Source organism: Pholcus phalangioides, unplaced genomic scaffold (genome assembly GCF_987345545.1).
Source record: "Pholcus phalangioides strain wild (caught in Gottingen) unplaced genomic scaffold, Ppha-v1.0 ptg000015l_1, whole genome shotgun sequence".
Lineage (NCBI taxonomy): Eukaryota > Metazoa > Arthropoda > Arachnida > Araneae > Pholcidae > Pholcus > Pholcus phalangioides.
The window spans coordinates 37,289,673-37,309,101 of NW_028301608.1; the positions used below are offsets into that span (position 1 = coordinate 37,289,673).

Genomic DNA, 19,429 nt, shown 5'->3' on the forward strand with positions numbered 1-19,429 from the left:
AAAACGTCGATTTTTTCTCATCCATTTTGTATTTTTATACAGCATAATATCGTTTTCAAAATTAATTAAAAAAATATATATTTATTCATATTCCATCTCCCCCCTCCCCCGGAAAAAAAACTGCAAAAGAAAAGGTACCGATACATAATCCACACTAAAAAAATTCCGTTTTTTTATCGTATAAATCCGTAACTTATACACTACTAAAGTACTGTAAAATAATCATTTCTCAATTTAAAAAAAAAGATATTTTTTCCCTAAAAAATGCGTAAGAGTAGTTTCCAAGCACAGAAAAATAAATCCCCTTGAAGTTCCTATCTTAGAGTTAACATCACGAGTTATTTCCGAAGAAAAAGCGTTTTTCCAATTCATCAAAATTCTTTCAATTCGCATCTCTTGGCACAGACGAAGTTATTTCCCATAATCGGATTTACCGATGCTAAACTCCAAACCACTTATAAAAAAAAAAAACTAATAAAAAAAATATTATTTTTTTTAGAAATCCCGATTTTCTTCCAGAAGTTTCAACAACGGTGGATTCAGAGGATTAGTTATTAGTCAGTCAGTCTTTCCTTTCCAAACACATTACAACATATCATCTTGATATTTCAAGGTAGTTAAAAATGCAGAGTGTAATAACAACAAACATATATTACACATAAAAGAAGGAGAAAGTTTTCCTTTCTTATATCCTTTCATTACTTATGACTTCTTTCCTGCAACCAAAAAAAAAAAAAGAAATTGATTCCGACGTTTTACTAACGTAGTATCTGTGGATCATACACTGCGAAAGTGCGGTAAAATGCAGATTTTCACCAAATGATTATCGTTTCCTATTTTTTAAGAAATTATATTTTTCCACAGTAAAAAGACTAGTTTCCAGAAGCAAAAGCAAATGAAGTTCCTATTTTAGAGATATAACATCACGAATCATTTAAAAATCCCATCCAGTAAGATGCTACTTCACTAATCACCAACTCTGGCCATATTACTGTATCGCAATTTACTGGCATTAATGAGTTGGGTTGGAAACGAAGGTGCCATCGATCGGTGGTCGCCTCAAGCTCCTTAGGGAAAATATCTTATCTATATTCTCCCCTGGGTTTGAACCTGGGACCATGACAGCAACCTTCACGGTAGTAGACGAGCATCTTACCACCACGCCATTTGGGAAAAAAAAAACCCAGAAAGGTGCAGTGAATTCACATTTCTTGACATGATGAAGTTATTTCCGTAATCAGATTTACTGATGCCCAATTCTAGGTCGCTGATGACTAATAAAAGAAATAAATATGAATGTTATTATTGTTATTACAAATAAATTTTTTAAGCGGTTTCATCAACGGTGAATTCAGAGGATTAGTCACCGTCAATCCACCTTTTCTTTCCATACATTACAACATTTCATTTGATGTCTTAAGGTAGTTCAATAGGAAGAGTATAATCTTAATAACAAACATACATATAACACTTGAAAGAAGGAGAAAGTTTTCCTTTCATTACCTATGACTTCTTTCCTGCGAGTAAAAAATAATTATTCCGAAGTTTTATGAACGTATAATCCGTGGATCATACGATGCGAAAGTACGGTAAAATGCATCTTCTCGTAAAACGATTATTGTTTTGTATTTTTAAAGAAATCATACTTTTCCTCCAGTAAGAAAGTGCGTAAGACTAGTTTTCAAGAGAAGAAAATAAATAAAGAAGTTCCTATCCCGGAGAGAGAGAGAGAGAGAGAACGATAACATCGAGAGTTATTTTAGAAAAGAAAGCGCTTCTCCCCAATCCAGCAAGATGCTCTCAATTCGCATCTCTTGACACAGATGAAGTTATTTCCATAATCAGATTTACCGACACGCTCAAAACCAAACCACTAATCTTATATATAAATGTGAAAGTATGTATGTATGTATGTATGTATGTATGTATGTATGCTCTTTATACAAATCTACAGTTTTAGACCGATCGTCGCCAGATTTTGCATATATACCAAACAGGTCCGGGATTGAACCGTAGGCTACTTTAAAAGTTCGTCAGAGCTGGGCAAATGCCCGAAATGGGCAAAAAACTGTCGGGAAACAATAGTTTTGGGGCCTCAACAATCACTTTCGGAACGTTTACTTTGGTTACCGTGGTTTCCAACAATGCGTTTCAGACGTGAATATATGCCTTTACAATGGTTTGTCACACCTTTAATTCTGTTATTATAACAGTTTACAAGCTGGACGTATGACGTCGCTAACAACAGAGGACAACAACTACGACGACAAAACTGGGAATAAAAATGTTCAACGCCAACTGATGAACTCAATGCTTGCCTCAAATCATCAATACTCTGGCACGAAGTTAAAAAATTATCATTATCCACCAACCTGCGAGTTCAACTGCAAAATGACTCAGCACTGCTATCATTTTCACGTCAGTTGACCAACCAGTAGACCCAAGCACTGGACCGATTAAGTTCCCAAATGGATTTTGCCAGTTGTTAAACTCAGTTCAAGAACTTGCAGACAAAGTCTTCCCAAAAATTCAACAAAATGACCAAAACCATGAGTGGCTTTCTGAGAGCGATTCTGGCACCGAAAAATGACAGTGTGAACAAGATCAACGAAAAATCCTAAAAATTATTCCAGGAGACTCCACATCTTACAAATCGTTTGACACTGTCACAGACACGGCACAGACATTTAGTTCTGTATCCTGCAGAATTTCTGAACTCCTTTGGATATTCCGGGTGTGCCACCACACAATTTGACCCTCAAAGTCGCAGCACCTATAATGCTTTTAAGACATTTGGACACACCGAAACTCTGCAATGGCACCAGACTCTGCGTGAAGAAATTGCACAATTTCATCATTGAAGCAACGATTCTAACTGGATGTGACAAAGAAAAAGAAGTCTTCATTCCACGTATCCCAATTATCACCGAAGAAATGCCATTCACTTTCAAGCGATTACAATTCCCGATTCGTTTAGCTTTTGCCATGACAATCAACAAAGCGCAAGGCCAGTCGTTAGCAGTGGCAGGTATCAACTTACTTGAGCCCTGTTTTTCACACGGACACCTTTTCGTCACCTGTTCGCGTGTTGGTAATAGCAAAAATTTGTACATCTACACACCACATGGAAAAAGAAAAAATATTGTGTATCCACAAGCGATTGCCTCAAGTTTTTAATTAAAATATTTAAAAATGAAAGTAATTTTCTCTTACTTGATGCAGAAATTTTTTTGATTAAGAAATAATTAATAAGCTATACATATATACATTTTTTACGGGACGGGCAACGTCGCCGGGTATCAGCTAGTAACTAATAAAAGAAGGCAAAACAAATAATAATAACATTACAAATCGATTTTCTTCAAGAAGTTTCATCAACGATGAAAATTCAGGGGATTAGTTATCGCCAATCCATCTTTTCTTTCCATACGTTACAACATCTCATCGGTTTTGATATCTCAAGGTAGTTCAAAAGGGAGAGTATAATCTTAATAACAAACACACACATATATAACTTAGGAAGAGAGAAAAACTTTCTCCTTTTTTTTTTTTATATCTTATTTTCTTTTACGACTTCTTTCCTGCAACTACCAGAAGGAACCCGGTCGCCCCACTTATCCGTACCCGCCAAAATTAAACCGGCTATAACCAAAAAAGTGTTATGGTAAGAACAAGAAGAAGAATTTTCTTATAAAGTGGGTCAGTAAGGAGGAAAAGGGATTTTCTTCAAGAAAAGAAAGGAAATAAGAAAAAAAAGAGGTAGAGAAACAGGTAACGGCCCACAAGACGTATTCTCTTTTCCCAACTTGCACTCTCTCTCTCTACTCGTTCGGTTTTTCTTGGCTATATTCATACTGCTCATACAGTGAAGTGCAGTGACTCGTGACTGGCTCATACAGCATTAAGAAAAAGAAGAACTAAATAAGAAAAAGTTAAGAAAAAAAGTGAGACCTGCCGTTGTGTTGCTGCTGCTGCCCCTAAACGACAAGAAGCCACGGCTTGGAGAGAGAGAGAGAGAAAAGAAAGGACCAGAGAAAGTGTTTGTTGTTGTTTTCGGACGGCTCTTCGCTCGTGCTGCTGCTGAAAGGATTTTTCCCAGCAAAGCTCGGACTTATAATCAATGATAGTGCCCGGTGCTGGCCGTCGTCAGAAGAGTTGCAGCAGCAGCAGCATCATCAGTGACCTGCTCGACCGCCGCGCGAACCCCAGCAGCATCATCAGTGACAGCGTGCAACCTTGGAATTATTACACTACTGCTACTACTACGACTACTACTATACCACTGTGGTCCGGAATGTGGACTTATACGTTTGTGTACTGAATCCGTGGTGATTATTGCCCGTTATCTCCATCCTCGATCACCATACGCTGAGAGGTAGATATTTTATTTATTTTTGCGTTGGTTCTTGTTTATGTGTCACTCGTGCTCATAAGCCACTATAGGATACGCCGATACACTGTGTTTCTTTGCCTTTCTGCCAATCCTTACGTTTTCGAAAGCGTATTTTGAAGACTTGTGATTGGGGTTAGGAGTCGATTAAAAATTTCACCTGGTTAATCAAAAAATTTTATTCGATTAATTTACTGCTTAATTGAATATTTTTTAAATCCTATAATAATAATAGATGCTATAAAAATATATTTTATTCATTTCTCATGCATCTATTCGTCAGTTGAAAATAGACACTTGTTCTGGACCTTATCGTTCTTGTTTCTTTTTAATCGGTTATTTCGGGTTATTCACTGATTTCGAAACCACTTTTTTGATCATACTGTCGCTTATTTTCCTAGAAACTCCTCCCGAATGTAACTTGTGAGGATGCTCTTCTCCTCTGATGAAAAACTGCTGTTCATAATGGAGACATTGAATCTTGGTTTTGTCTCCTAAAACTCCCATCAAACTCAATTTGAAACTAAAATCATCATTTTTCACTGGATCGAATTGCATTCCCCATGCAGAAAAGTTTGATGAAAAGATTGATTCAAATATTTCTAAACACGATCACTTATCCAAAATGACATAGGTACATAATTTAAGACATCTAATCAGTTTTGTTAAACACACACATCAAGTTAAATGCAATATTTTTACGAAAATGTTAATCGAATTTTAATCGGAATCGTGTTGTTTAACTCAGCTAGTCTTTAACTGCGATTGACAATCCATCGATCAACGAAACCAATTATTCGATTAATCGAGCCATCCTACTTGTAATACGGCACCTATGTCAGTTCTGTTACAAAAAAAACTTTTTTCCGGGAAATTATGAATAATGTCGTATTAAATTTGAAAATAATGGCTAATCAAACTATATTTTAACTGATCAGAATATGAGCATTTACAAAACCTTTTTTTTAAATATAAACTTATTTTTGTATAAGGAAGCAATGATAACATGGAAGTTAAATTGCAATACTGGATTAGAGTGTCGTGCATGTTAATTTGTTTTGTTTCAATATTTTTTTTTTTACTACGGTGCTTGCGTCAAGAAATATGGTAAATACTAATAGACAACTTATTGGTATAATCTCAAACACAACTTAATTTAAACCCATATTTGACTATCGTCCTGTATATAGAAAAGCAACCTCAAATAGCCACAGCAAATTTATAAAAACTTATTTCACTTTGATATTTCTGCATTAAGAAACTTCATATTCCATCGCGTAATCGGCTCCAGCATCTGATAAAAATGATTGAAATTCAATTCTTATATTTTCTTTATACTTAATTTCCATTTATTTTACGATTGGATTTCCGTTTGATTTCCCATAATGGGCCTTCCATCTTAGTAGATATTTTGGAAAAAAAACATGGTCGCGTACGTTTATAGGTTCAACGCCTTTGGGGGAAACACTTCTTTTAGGTTGTATTTCATAGAAGTACGGTGAATCGCGTTAAGTTAGTTTCACTCGTAGCCGTATTATATTGAGAGAAAGAGCGTTTACAGTTCCCTCTTCTCATAAAAAATGCCGAATTCTTCTTTTGATAATCTTTTCATAATATTTTGTTGGGAAGTTGACCCAATAACGGATGAGAAATAATCTATAGGTCAGTGGTGAAAGTTCATGCGAACCGGGAACTGACATTCCTCTGAGATTATATATCATGGAATTATTTCTCTAAAAAGTTATACGATAAATTTTAATCAATGGAAAATATAAAGAGTTCTATATAAAATTGCGATGTGGACCCCAATAGTATCAAAACATTTTAAAAGTTAATTACGTATTTTTTTTAAAAAACTTCAAGAAACTTTTTATTCCACTTCGAACTTGAAAAAATAAATCAGGGCGATTGAATACAATAATTTTTGAAGTTAATTATTACATTTTTTCCACATAATGCATATAATGTAACTTAAAGTAAAATAATCTTAAGGCATTTTTTTTCACAAATATAATTAGTTTCGAAAAAATATTACTATAACAGTCTTATCTCAACTGAATACGATGAAATTATTATATAAATTCAAATGGTAATTTAGAATCTTATGCCGGAAAATACCGAAAAAATAGTTTGCAAACGTCGTAAATAATGGGATCAAACATTCAATCAACAAATAAATACTGAAAATTATTATAGTGTATCTTCCACATACAAATTGGATAACTAATAGATAATCAAACTTTTGACACGATATTCCAGTAGTTTGCGAATAATTTTGATATTAATAACTATGTTATAGCGCCTATGTTCAATAACTATGTGATATTTGTAAAATAAATATCAGAATGTTTTGATTTTAGAATTACTTATATCATGTTTTTGATACTAGAATTATTTAATTTATTTATGTCAGAAAATCTATATCAAAAACATTATTTGATATCGAAGATGAAATTTTCAAGAAATTTTTCGGTATTTATTCTGAGCATTTACGAATTAAACATATTTGTAAGAATTACAAATAATTTAATACTCATTAAATGCCTCTAACTACAAACTCATTTATTTGCTGGTAATAATTTAATAAAGAAGAAAAAAGTTATGTGCATATTTTTTGAAATTTTTTATCAATCTATCAATGAGCACATGGGTTACATTCATTATAACCCTTCTACAAAAATAATACCTTTTTTTTAAGAAATCGACTAAATTGTGTTTTCCATAGAAATTTATGAATTTTACTCGTTTTTTTTTTTTTTTTTTTTTGAAAAAAGCTAAAAAAATTATTTTATTGTCTCTTAATAATACAGAATTATGTCTGGAAAAAAGCTTCGCAATACATGTTTCAATTTTTTACATAATTAAAAAACAAAAAACGAACTAAATCATAAGCTACTTCAATTCGATCTAATACTATTTTTAGAATATTATTTCAAAAGTAATACTATATAAATGTATTTTTAGTTTGTATTTCTTATTTTTTCCATGATAACGCAATATTCAAGTCATTTCTCATATTTGTTGATTTAATAAACCAGTACACCGAATAAATTGATTATTTTTCCTTGTTCACTAAATTATCAGAAATAAATAAATTTTCATCGTTTGTCAAATTATTAGGGGGCGGGGGTCTCATACCTTTTAGCAGGTATGTTAATGTTGATAGAGCTGATATATATAGAGAGGGAGTATATATATAGGAGGGATAATCATGCTTAATATCAACCTATATATTCTTCCTATTCAACCTATATATTCTTCCTATTCAACCTATATATTCTTCCTATATTGTCCTACATATGACTCGTTGTATTGTCTACATTTTCTATTTAAAGAAATGGCGTTTCTGTGCAAAACTTTTTTTTAATTGCTTATTTCAATTTTGGTGTATAATTTCACTTCACAGTTGTGTAAAACTGTGATAACTCAAAGCTTGGGACTAGCTAAAACTATACAGGATTACTCAAAACTCGTTTAATGAAAAGCATGTTTTTTTTGCAGCCTGGTACTAACATGTCATGTAATCAAAACAACGAGAAAAGGTTTTAATTTTTTGCTCACATCTTCTTCAAAATTAAATTTGAAATGGAATTTCCAAAAAATTCGAAACAAATTAAATTTATAAATTTATACATGAAAGAAAAACTTATGAACGTATACAAAACATTTCATATAGTTTTGATCATCACATTTATTTACAGTAGTCTGGTAAATTTCATGTAAATTTGTGAAATTTAGTTTCTGGGTTAATTATGCGCGCAATATACGCAACTGTGAAATTACGTACCTAAATTGAAATAAGCTTAAAAAAGCAGTTTTTATTAACTGGAAAATGTCGATATTACACTGAATCGTATATGCAGTATATGCCAAATTTTTAGGATATGTAGGTTGATATCAAGAATGATTATCTTCAGCTCAATCAAATTACCACAGTCAAATCATCTGCATTTACAAACCTACTAAAAGGGTCCCCTTAAGTTTAAGTCTTTCAAGTTTAATATCATCATTTGATCATTTTTGTCGCACCACTGTCATTTTCTGCACACGCTGGCTAATTAGACTGGGATTTACAATTTAGAGCCGATTTCGAATGGCAGACTTTTTTTTCACACTCGTTGGTGCGCTAACCCCTTGGCATGGGACTCCCTGCGGTAGCAATCTTTTTCCTGTGGTAATGTCGCCGTTTCTGTTCTACCCCGTATCAGGAAAGTTTCTGACAAGGACGAACCGGCTATCGAACTCGCAACACTTCTGATCATCCTTTGGTAGTTTGGGCGAGTATCTTATCGACCTGGGCTACCGCGTCCCTTAAATTAAATACGTAAAAAACGTCTGTAGGGAAACACATTATATTGAACTTTCTCTTTTCTTTTCGTATTGGCTGATCTCGAAATATTACTTCCAATGCAATTCTGTGCTTTTTTTTCGAGACGGCAGTGGCGTAATCAGTGAATCGTTGAAAAGTAAATATATCTATTATTCTAAAATGTGATTCTTTTAGGGTGATATGACACATTTCTTAAGCGAACCAGCAGCATCTCAGAAAGCGTTTAACCGTGTGCCGTGTATTGTTCGTATAATACATACAAATCATCGTTTTTGTACCAAACGAAGCATGAAAGAAAGGGTTAAAAAGCTTTGCCGTAATATAGTTATTTCGCAAAAAAAAAAGAAAGAAGAGAAAGAAAGAAAATATAGTTTTTCTTTCGACAGCGAATGTGTTTGAAAGATGCATGGGGCTATTATTAAAGTGTTAGTGCATTCCTTAAGATATCCTCTCACTCCGTCATGGATCGACGAGTTTTTGAAGAAAAAGGCTTAAATCACATAATACTTCGTATCAGTGATATCATGCGTATAACTCACCTGGATTTGTTGTAAGTTGCGTGCATGATGTAAAATAAAACTTAAAATTATTTTTCAAAAAAGGATAAACTTTTTCTTTGAATAAGCATACTAATATCTTTCTTATACCAAAAACCCAAGAGTATTTTTATAGTGATGATCAATTGATAGCACTGTCCAACACTGATTATATTGCCAGAGATATTTCAGTGATTTTAGGATGATATTTGGGGGGCATAGATTCCCAATATGGCATTGGTTTCGTTAGATTGGCTCTAGTTTTTGAGATAAAGTGAAAAGTGAATTCCAACGGTAATGCATGTGAGCAGCATACAAATCACATTCGAGGTGTGCGAAATGTAAATCAATAATTAACTTAATATCAATATATTAATCAACTTAATATCAATATATTAATCAACTTAATATCAATATATTAATCAACTTAATATCAATATATTAATCAACTTAATATCAATATATTAATCAACTTAATATCAATATATTAATCAACTTAATATCAATATATTAATCAACTTAATATCAATATATTAATTAACTTAATATCAATAAATAAAGTTGTCTCCAGAAATTCCCCGGGAAAGCTTCGATATCTCTCTGAGATGGGAAGCGGGGGTGTGTCCGGTCCTTCAATGTTCAATGTCTCCAGAAAAGCTCCGTGTTGATAGTCACTACATGCATTTTTTTTTTAATTACGTAACACGCGATCTTATTTTATTCCCCTATATATACTGTGCGACGAAATACTTAATTTCTCAGAAAATTAACGCATTTTCCCGCGTGTAATACACGAATTATGTTACAAATATCAGAATTTCTTGGTGAGGATTTAATACCATTTCTGAACAGTTGGAGTTTTTTTTTTTTTAATTATCTGTCAAAATGTTATGTATAGAGATGGCGTATATATACATGGGAAAAATCGGCATTTTGCCACAAAAACGTGACAACAACCCCTTCCATTCCTTGCCTTGAAATTTTCATATGCGGGTAATACGAAGGATGAATGGATCATATGGATTATACGCAGGAAATTACAAATACAAATACAACTCCACAACAGGCAAAATGCCCAACGAGGTGGCTGAGAAAAAGATGCTCGTAACAAATATGCATGTCATATATTTCAAAAATACAGCAACCCAATTAAAAGCATAATCATAAAAATTATAAACAATATATACTTATTGATTATATATATTATAGATTTATAATTTTTGACATTACGTAAATATGTTGTGTTTGTTTTAGCATTTATTAAAAAAATTAATTTCAGAAAATTTGTTTATTAGAGCATATGATTTTTTTAATGCTTCATATTATTTCTCTGTTTGCCACCAAAACAGCATAGGCGAAAAAAATGGATAATTGTATTTAATAATAATAATAAAAAAAGATATTTTTATGGCAATTACTTTTTAGAGAGAGAGAGATGATGTTTACGTCCTCTTAAAATAGTTCACGTGTTGATTGTCTGCAAAATTCAAAATTGTGAGATTTATTGGTCCACACGAGGTGTTTGATTGACAACCGCTGTTCTAGATGATATTTAATCCTTAAATGCATAACTTTTTTTTCGAGCTGATAATTTTTTTCATAGTTAATGAAAGCCTCAGTATTGAAAGCCGGAAAAATCATTTAAAAAAATCTATTTCGAATTTTAACTGATTATACAAGGCCCTTAAAGAGGTCGTACAGAGCCTCAAAACTCGCACATGAAGTAGATGTATTGTGAAGTGATATTATTTTCCAAATATGCAGTGTGCATAGGTAACAGGATGCATGGCATTTTACTGGTGAACCGTTGATTCCAGAGACATACTTGCAATTAGAAAAAATTTAAACGTTAAAAAGTTAAATAACGTGTAGTACTCAGATATGTCATTCATGTTGCAAAGGGTAGTATAGTTATTAAAATAAAAAATTAACTTTTTATACAGTCCTCGTGTGCCCCAAAACCCAATTTGGAAGTTGTTGTCCTGTCTCTCCTGATGCCAACAAAAAAAATCCACGTTTCTAAGTGAGGTATTCGAATTCGAAAAACTGAGGAAAGTTCCGGGGAAAAAAAACAGCATTAAATGCAGGGGTGAAACGGTTTACCCGGATTATTACTTTTTTTTTGGCATCAGCATAGACAGGGGAAAACTTTCAACTTCCTAACTGGGTTTTTGAGCACAGGGTGTTCGTTTGAAAGTTAACATTTTTATTTTTGCCTCGCTCATGTATGACATATCTGAGTCTACACGTTAGTTGGATACTTTATTTAAAATTGGAATTATGCCTCTAGGATCAACGGCTCGCCAGTAAAATGCTATGCACCCTGTATAACCAACTTCTTTGTGATTGAAACTATAGTAAAAAAAAGGTTCGGATTGCAAACTTCAAGGTAAAAAAAAAAAGAAATGCAAACAAAAAGAAAACATTTTAACAAATTAGCGAAGTCACAGACACACATGGTCTGCAACAAAGAGTTGTTGTTAATTGGGACATCTACCAACTAATTCAAAATATGAAATGGAAAGAACATGATCTCTTCTAATGTGCAAAAGCGATTCTGAATTCTGAATTTTTATCTTCAACCCGGCCGCAGTAAGGGGCCGTTCAAGTATTACGTCAGCGGATTTTTAGTCATTTTTGACCCCCCCCCCCGTCAGCAAAAGACAGCAAACCCGAAGCCCCCTCCCCGATGCTGACGTAATACTTGAACGACTCATAATGTAGGTTTAAAGAACGCTTTGCACATATGCAAAGCTACGCATTTAAGAGTTAACTTAATAGGTTACAAGTACGTAAAAATAGGTGCTTTCTTCAGGAATTTTCAAACAGAAATTCATACACCGTTTTTCCTCAGTGCTGCCGCCAGGTGTGTACGACGAACAGGTATATACTTCAACATCCCGACAAATATAATATAATAGTTTTAATTAGTTATCAGACATGGGCGTGATCACACGTTTTCTTCGAAAAACAAAATAAAATGTAGAAAGCATTGGCGCGTTCCAGGAAATGTGTGAGAAAATAACGCTCTTGATTTTCGCTTCATTTCATTTTTCTCTTTTCACTTTCGAATTTTCTTTTCTCTTCCTTCATGTGTCTGGAAAAGATTAATCTTTTGGTATATTTAAGAGAGCAACAGTTTCGACGCGTTTTCTCCTCATTCACATACTTCCTGATTATTTTGTAAATATACATACATACGTATCGCTTAGAGCATTTCCTAGAGTTTTATTATCGGGTTAAAAAATGATAAAGAGAACAAAAAAAGAACTGTTGGAGCAGTTGCTTTATGAATTAGGAAACGTGTCACTTCACTGATACTAATTGCGTGTCGCTATTCGACAGTGTTCTGCGTCATTGAGGATATACCCAGGCTGTTATTAAAAACCCGAAAATACCGCCGACTGTCATAGAAGGTTGTTTTCTTTATGAGCACCTGGAGCCGATTTCACGAGATTTTGACATTTACATTGACGAAATCACGATCGGACTTGCTCTATATTCATCTTAATATTTGTAATTTTACCACTAATGAGAAAAAGAATAAGACAATTCAAATTATTTTCTCATTATGTATATATTTCGGATCGATATTAATTTCATTAGCTACCCTTCCAAGGCTCTTTATAGAACTAGAATTTGTTTCAAAAACTATTTAAAGGCACAAAAAGAAAATAATTTTTTTTTTGAATTTATCTATGTGGGTTTCCTCTGATTTTTAAAAAAAATAAATTTAGAGATTTATTTGTAAAATCGTGTAAAGGCTTCCTAAATTCATTCATTATATAGACATAAGCCAGTGGACAGTTTGAAGTTTAGACAATTTTTCAAATTTCTAGATACTGAATGAATCATTTTTTAATTTCGGACGTCTAAACATAATACTTGAACTCATGCTTTTCAATGCAGATTCGGTAAGTATTTTTAGGGGACCGACAAAAAGTTAATAAAGAAAAAAATAGTTTTTGATCAATCCTGTACCATAAAAAAGCTGTAAATGATTTGTAAATATCACACAATGTTTTACTTTGTTTTGTACAATACCTGTATACTTTTTCGTGAAAATGCCACGTATATTCACAAAGACATAAATGTTTCTTATAAAAATTCCAATTTTCATCGCATATTTTGTGCTTATTGAGTTTTCAACCAATTTTTGTGAAACTTACAGAAAATTTGACAGTATAGATAAGGCTATGATGAAGTTTGAAATAAAAAAATTGGATATTCGATAAGAGAGTTATGAGCTTTTAAGATAATGATTTTTAATTACACATGTGCAGGAAATATCAATTTTGTTTTGTTTTTTTTTGCAAATTCCGTTGCCAGATACTCTTATACTGTATAGTACACATGTAATAAAAACGCCAGTTGAATGTCGTGAAAATTCAGGAAGATTTCAGAGATGCAGTGAGAATTTTTTTTCTATATATTTTTTCTTATTACATGCGGATTTTACAACCAATTTTCACTAAACTTACAGAAAATTTGACAATATAGATAACGCTGCGATGAAGTCATACACATGTGTTTATGCTCAAGCATTTCCTATTATACACCACTAATATATTGATGACTAATGATAGGATAATAGTAATTGAAAGGAACATCAATTGTACAAGAGATTACTTTTGGAATAAATCGAATATTGAGATAAAATGAAAACATAAGTTAAAATGAAAACATAAGTTAAAATGAAAACATAAGTTAAAATGAAAACATAAGTTAAAATGAAAACATAAGTTAAAATGAAAACATAAGTTAAAATGAAAACATAAGTTAAAATGAAAACATAAGTTAAAATGAAAACATAAGTTAAAATGAAAACATAAGTTAAAATGAAAACATAAGTTAAAATGAAAACATAAGTTAAAATGAAAACATAAGTTAAAATGAAAACATAAGTTAAAATGAAAACATAAGTTAAAATGAAAACATAAGTTAAAATGAAAACATAAGTTAAAATGAAAACATAAGTTAAAATGAAAACATAAGTTAAAATGAAAACATAAGTTAAAATGAAAACATAAGTTAAAATGAAAACATAAGTTAAAATGAAAACATAAGTTAAAATGAAAACATAAGTTAAAATGAAAACATAAGTTAAAATGAAAATATAAGTTAAAAAATTATAACTTCATTTTCCATATCGCCAATGAAAAAAGCAATTTTCCACTTCGTTTTTTCGTAACAAGATCTAGTTTTACCAGTCAGCAAGAGTTATTTTTTTCATTCAAGAGTACTATCATGAATGCATGAAACCAGTTATTTTTAAAAAAATTTTCAAACAATGCGTTCGTGTGTTTGAGAATAAAAAAGACGCTGAATTTGTCGTTCACATGTTTCAGAGAAGTAATGGAACTTTTTATTTCTAGCGACATGCGAAACAATTTGAACAAATAAAATGCTTGAAAAACTACTTCGACATCGTCCTTCCAAAATAAAATTTCTTTCCAGACCTTTAAAAACAAATTGGATGTTGTTTTAAAAAGGTCTCGATTACATTTACACGACGAGTAAATAGGAACCAGTTTTAAAAAAAGGTCTTTTTTTCCACTTTTCTCTAAATTTACAGTTTTTAGCCTTTCAGTTTGACTTCCAGATACAGATCTTGCATTTGGCAATTGTGAAATTACAGTTCAGGTTTGGTTTTTCTTTTTTCTCTCGATGAGCTTTGCCCTTTCATACGTATACCGACCCAGTTTATATCCAGAAATAACGCTCGGAGGAAAAATAAAATAAAAAGTCAAAAATGTTCCTCGATATTATCTAACTCTTACATAGGCTTCTCAGGAATAAAGCCGAAGAAGAAGAGACAATACGATTCTCGATTCTTCATCATTTTGATGACGATAATATCGTGTAACTTGTATGTCTCTGAATTAGGATTCTTGAGGAAAAAAAAAGACTGAAAAATTCATAAAAAAGGAGGAAAAAAAGTTCTTGTGCCGCAAAGAATCGGATAAAATGGAGACATTTCAGTTGAAGTTAAGAGGACCATTACCATGACACTTCAATGGAAATATGGACCAAACAATGGAGAAATAAATATCACATATATTTTTATCGTTCATACGTAGAGTGAATTTCAAATACTTGCTGTTTTGGAAGCACATCTTACTCATTAGTGCTCTCTTTCATGTCCCGTTGAGAAAATTATCCTCGTACGATCACACTTAAAAACGTATTTGAATTCATTATTACATCATTAATTTTTAGTTTTGTTAAACATTTCAATATTGACACACTACGTATTCTGTATTTGTTATCTATTGGTCATCAGAACTGTGGTTTTCGAGAGACCGTAATTTCGATTGGTTTTCTTTTTTTTCATATAATCATTTATAATGATGAATGAGGGAATTTCAAGAAAAAAGTGTAATATAGGTATTGCACTTTTCATGAGAAAGTCACTGAATGACAGATCGGGATTCATTAACTCGGAATTGAGAAATTTAAGTGATTTATCGTGATAGAATATTTTAGAAACGAACTGGATTTAAGGTGTGATTTTAAATTTTAAAACATTTTGTGATATATTTTTTTTGTTTATGAATATGCGAAATATTGCAGAAATATAAAATCAATTTCTTCACTATTAATCATTTCATTTATTCTCTGTATATTCAATAAATTCCATCCATTCTATTCATTCAACATATTCAATTTTTCATTATTAATCATTACTTCAACTTTCCACGATACGTATTTTTTCATTCGGTTATTTTTCGTGGTTATTGAAATATCAGTTCATATGTCTATATCTGTCATTCACTAACAATACAGGGCCAGAAAAGCTTTATTTAAGCCTGTTGTGGCCAAAGAAACAACGTATGATTAATTTCATATTTTAAATTATTCATAGGCTGTTGTAAATTTTGCAATTATGTTATGAATGTAAATTTTATGATGCGAGTACAGGGAGAGACAAAATAAAATTCAAACCAGATCAATTCTTTCGCCATTTTTTTTATTTCTTCATGTCTTATATTACCTTATAAACAGTATATCACCCATTTATATCTTGACATCACGTTGTACAAAAAATACGCTATTGTTCCAAAAAAGTGAATTTAATATAATACGGCTTTTTACATTCTAGAATAATAGTAATAGGTCACTGCATGATCTTCCTTGTTTGTGATTTAGAGAGAAGTATTTCTGCAGTATATTGAAAGAAAAAAATGGAATTAGGTAAAAGAAAAATTGGTATATTTTAAGGTAATTTACGTGGTCGTGTATCACGAGTACTCATGAAAATAAATATTCAAGTCAATTCTAAAATATTGGAACCACGTTATTTCTTTGGATATCACGATGCTTTTATAACTCATAGATACCTTTTATTTCGGAACGAACAGTAAAAGATTTTAGTTATTAAGTTTTGCAAATCTATTTTAAAAAAAAAACATTTTTTCTCATAAAACAATGTGCTTGTGTTTGAGAGAGAGTTTTTTTTAAGTGGGACAAGACCTTTGTGAATTTTTCTCACGACAATAAAAAGGTTTTATTAGGTTTTATTAATAAATGCCATATCATATGTCCCGAAAACAATGTACTGTATCAAAATTTGGAACACACATTCATAAAAATACATCTATATCTCAAATAACAATATATTTAAAATAAGTTGGCGGAATTTACAGTGTGTAATCTACAGATACGAATTTCAATACTTTCGGAGAATAATGTCTTCGTATAATCCGAATACGCAAATTCTATTCACTAATGATGAAATCTCAAGAAATGCAAGGCGTTAATGGTCACGTTTCTGCTGAATGAATGTCAATTTTCCTAACTGCATCTATATTTTTTAAGAATTACTTTTTATTCGAAAAATAATTTTAAAATATTAATTTCTATTCCAACTGCTACACACTGAAAAATTCTGATGTGTTTTTAATAGCGTATAAATCGCGGAGTTTACATAGAAAATTATGGTGTTTATATTAAAGATTGTTTTATAATAAGTCAATCTCGCGCGACAACTTATATATAGAAGTTTACTTCAGTCTTAGAAAGTCGGTTCAAAAAAGACACAAACAAACTGTAATAATTTTAGAAAGATAAAAATTTTTTAGACTCTCTTTAAGTTGGTAATTTTGAGATTTTTTTTTTCAAAAAGAATGTAAAAATAATCTTTGCCTTATTGAAAGTAAAGGATATTATAATACCTCTACTTCAATGCTTCCCGCCACAGTGCGTGAAATAAGGAAGACAGGGTCGTGTCTCCAGTGGTGTATATGGTACCGCGCTTGTCCGGGTTGCAAGAGGAATAGGTTCGAGTCTCGGCGGAGACGAGATGATTTTTCGTTCCGAATTAGCATCGGCAAAATATCCAGAAAATGTCTATTTCTTCGACTTATTAAAATTTAACATAAATTTTAAAAAGATATTCAAGTATTATAGAAAGTATATATTAAGTATTAAGTATTATAGACTATTTAAGAAAATAGTTGTTTTCTTGGTATACATATAAACTATGGAACTTTCACTCAAAAACCTTACTATACCTTACTTTTTATTTATTTTTAGATAACTTTTCATATTCTCTGATGGGCACAAATTGGGTATTTGACAGACGCCCCCCCCCATAACTTTGTGGTCCTAAAATTAATATGATTTTATTTGTGCGACAACAAAAACATCTGTCATTTTAGCCCTTCCCCCGGTCCCACGGTCCCCTTATACGATTGTGCTTTATATATTACGAGTTATACCCCTGTACGATTGCAATGCATATACTATACAGTGGAACTCCCCGATTAAATGACTTTTTAATTAAGTATTTCCATATGGGCTTCAATGTATTTTACTACCCATTACTGGACTCTCCTCGTTAGCGGGTCAAAAGTTTCGGTCCTATAGTCAGTGCCGTAACTAGGCAGGTGCAACAGATGCACCCGAACAAGGCCGACCTGGAGGAGGCCAGGAATGTACCTAAATGTGCCATTTTGGGGCCAAGAAGGGGCCTAAATGGAAGTTCATGCACGGGGCATAGGAATGGCTAGTTACGGCACTGTTTATAGTATCAGTTATCGAAAGTTCCACTGCATAAGACATTTTCCCCTAATAATAATCAATAATACTTAATTAGTTAATAATAATTTATCACTATCCTACTTATTAATAATTAATCATTATTAGGGAAATGTCATTTACAGTGGAATCTCAAGCTCAAAAAGCATTTTCATATAAGTTACAGACATTAATTATAAGAGATTTTCTCTCGATAAGCTATAGCTAGATTCTCTCCAAAAAAATTTAACATTCACTTCAAAAAAACAGACGAACTGAGATCCGTCTGGCTATTCCTTCATGATTCTAGTACTCCATTAATTGCTTTGTCTACCCTTAACGAGTTTCACGGATTGAATAGTCAGGCTATGCGAAACTTACATAAATCTTAACACATCTTTCTCCTTCCCCTTGAGTGTTATTCGTAGACAGTGACTTAACCAGATAAAAAATTTGTTTAGTCTCGTTTAGTACACCCCATAAACAGTGAACCGGTTCGAAACCAATTAATTCTGATATTTTTCGATGGAAAGTGGCAACGTGGCCATGAACTGCATCTTCGTATCCTTGAGTATGATGGTAATAACTAGTAAAAAAAAAACCCACCAATAGTAGAAAATACATACAACCGTAAGAGAGAGAACGGAAATTTTTCAGTTATTCAATATAGTGAAGTTATATGGTCGATTTGACCATAAAATTTATATATCCTCGGTGTTTCATGGAAAATAGCTTTCTTATGCACCATATTTTTTATCACTTTATCACTATCCTACTTTCCTCAAGAAGATATTGCGATTGTGTCAAAGTGCATATCGCTTTTTTTTCCTCCCGTCCGTCACGTACGAATATGTGACCAACAAAAGTTTTTTTTTTCCATTTTATTTGTCACGAAAGCAACGGAACAGTGACTTCACCACTGTGACTTGAGGGTCGTTACTAAATATTATCACTTTAGGTATTTATCCATCTTTATCCGGTGACTAGTTATCCGACTCCATAATTTAATTGAAATACTCGCAATCAATGCTATCAAAATCGAATTTTTAACATTTATTTCAACATTAGTAAAACATTATTCAAACTTGATAAAATAATAAGGAATAAAAACAAGTTCACACGTTAGCCAGCTGCTATGAAAGTGTATTCACAAGT

The 19,429-nt window shown here is 32.1% G+C and overlaps 1 protein-coding gene across 2 annotated transcripts in view; it reads left to right on the forward strand.

The window, feature by feature from the left end:
* LOC149075949 (A disintegrin and metalloproteinase with thrombospondin motifs like) overlaps positions 1-19,429 on the forward strand; it is a 200,404-nt gene that overhangs the window by 107,186 nt on the left and 73,789 nt on the right. Inside the window, exon 1 of one of the 2 annotated variants that reach the window (XM_089243476.1) lies at positions 3,786-4,375. The exons of the other annotated variant lie outside the window; for it this stretch is intronic. The gene's annotated coding sequence lies outside the window, so the exon portion shown is untranslated. Of the gene's footprint in view, positions 1-3,785; positions 4,376-19,429 lie in introns of those variants that run through there. 2 annotated transcript variants of the gene reach the window in all.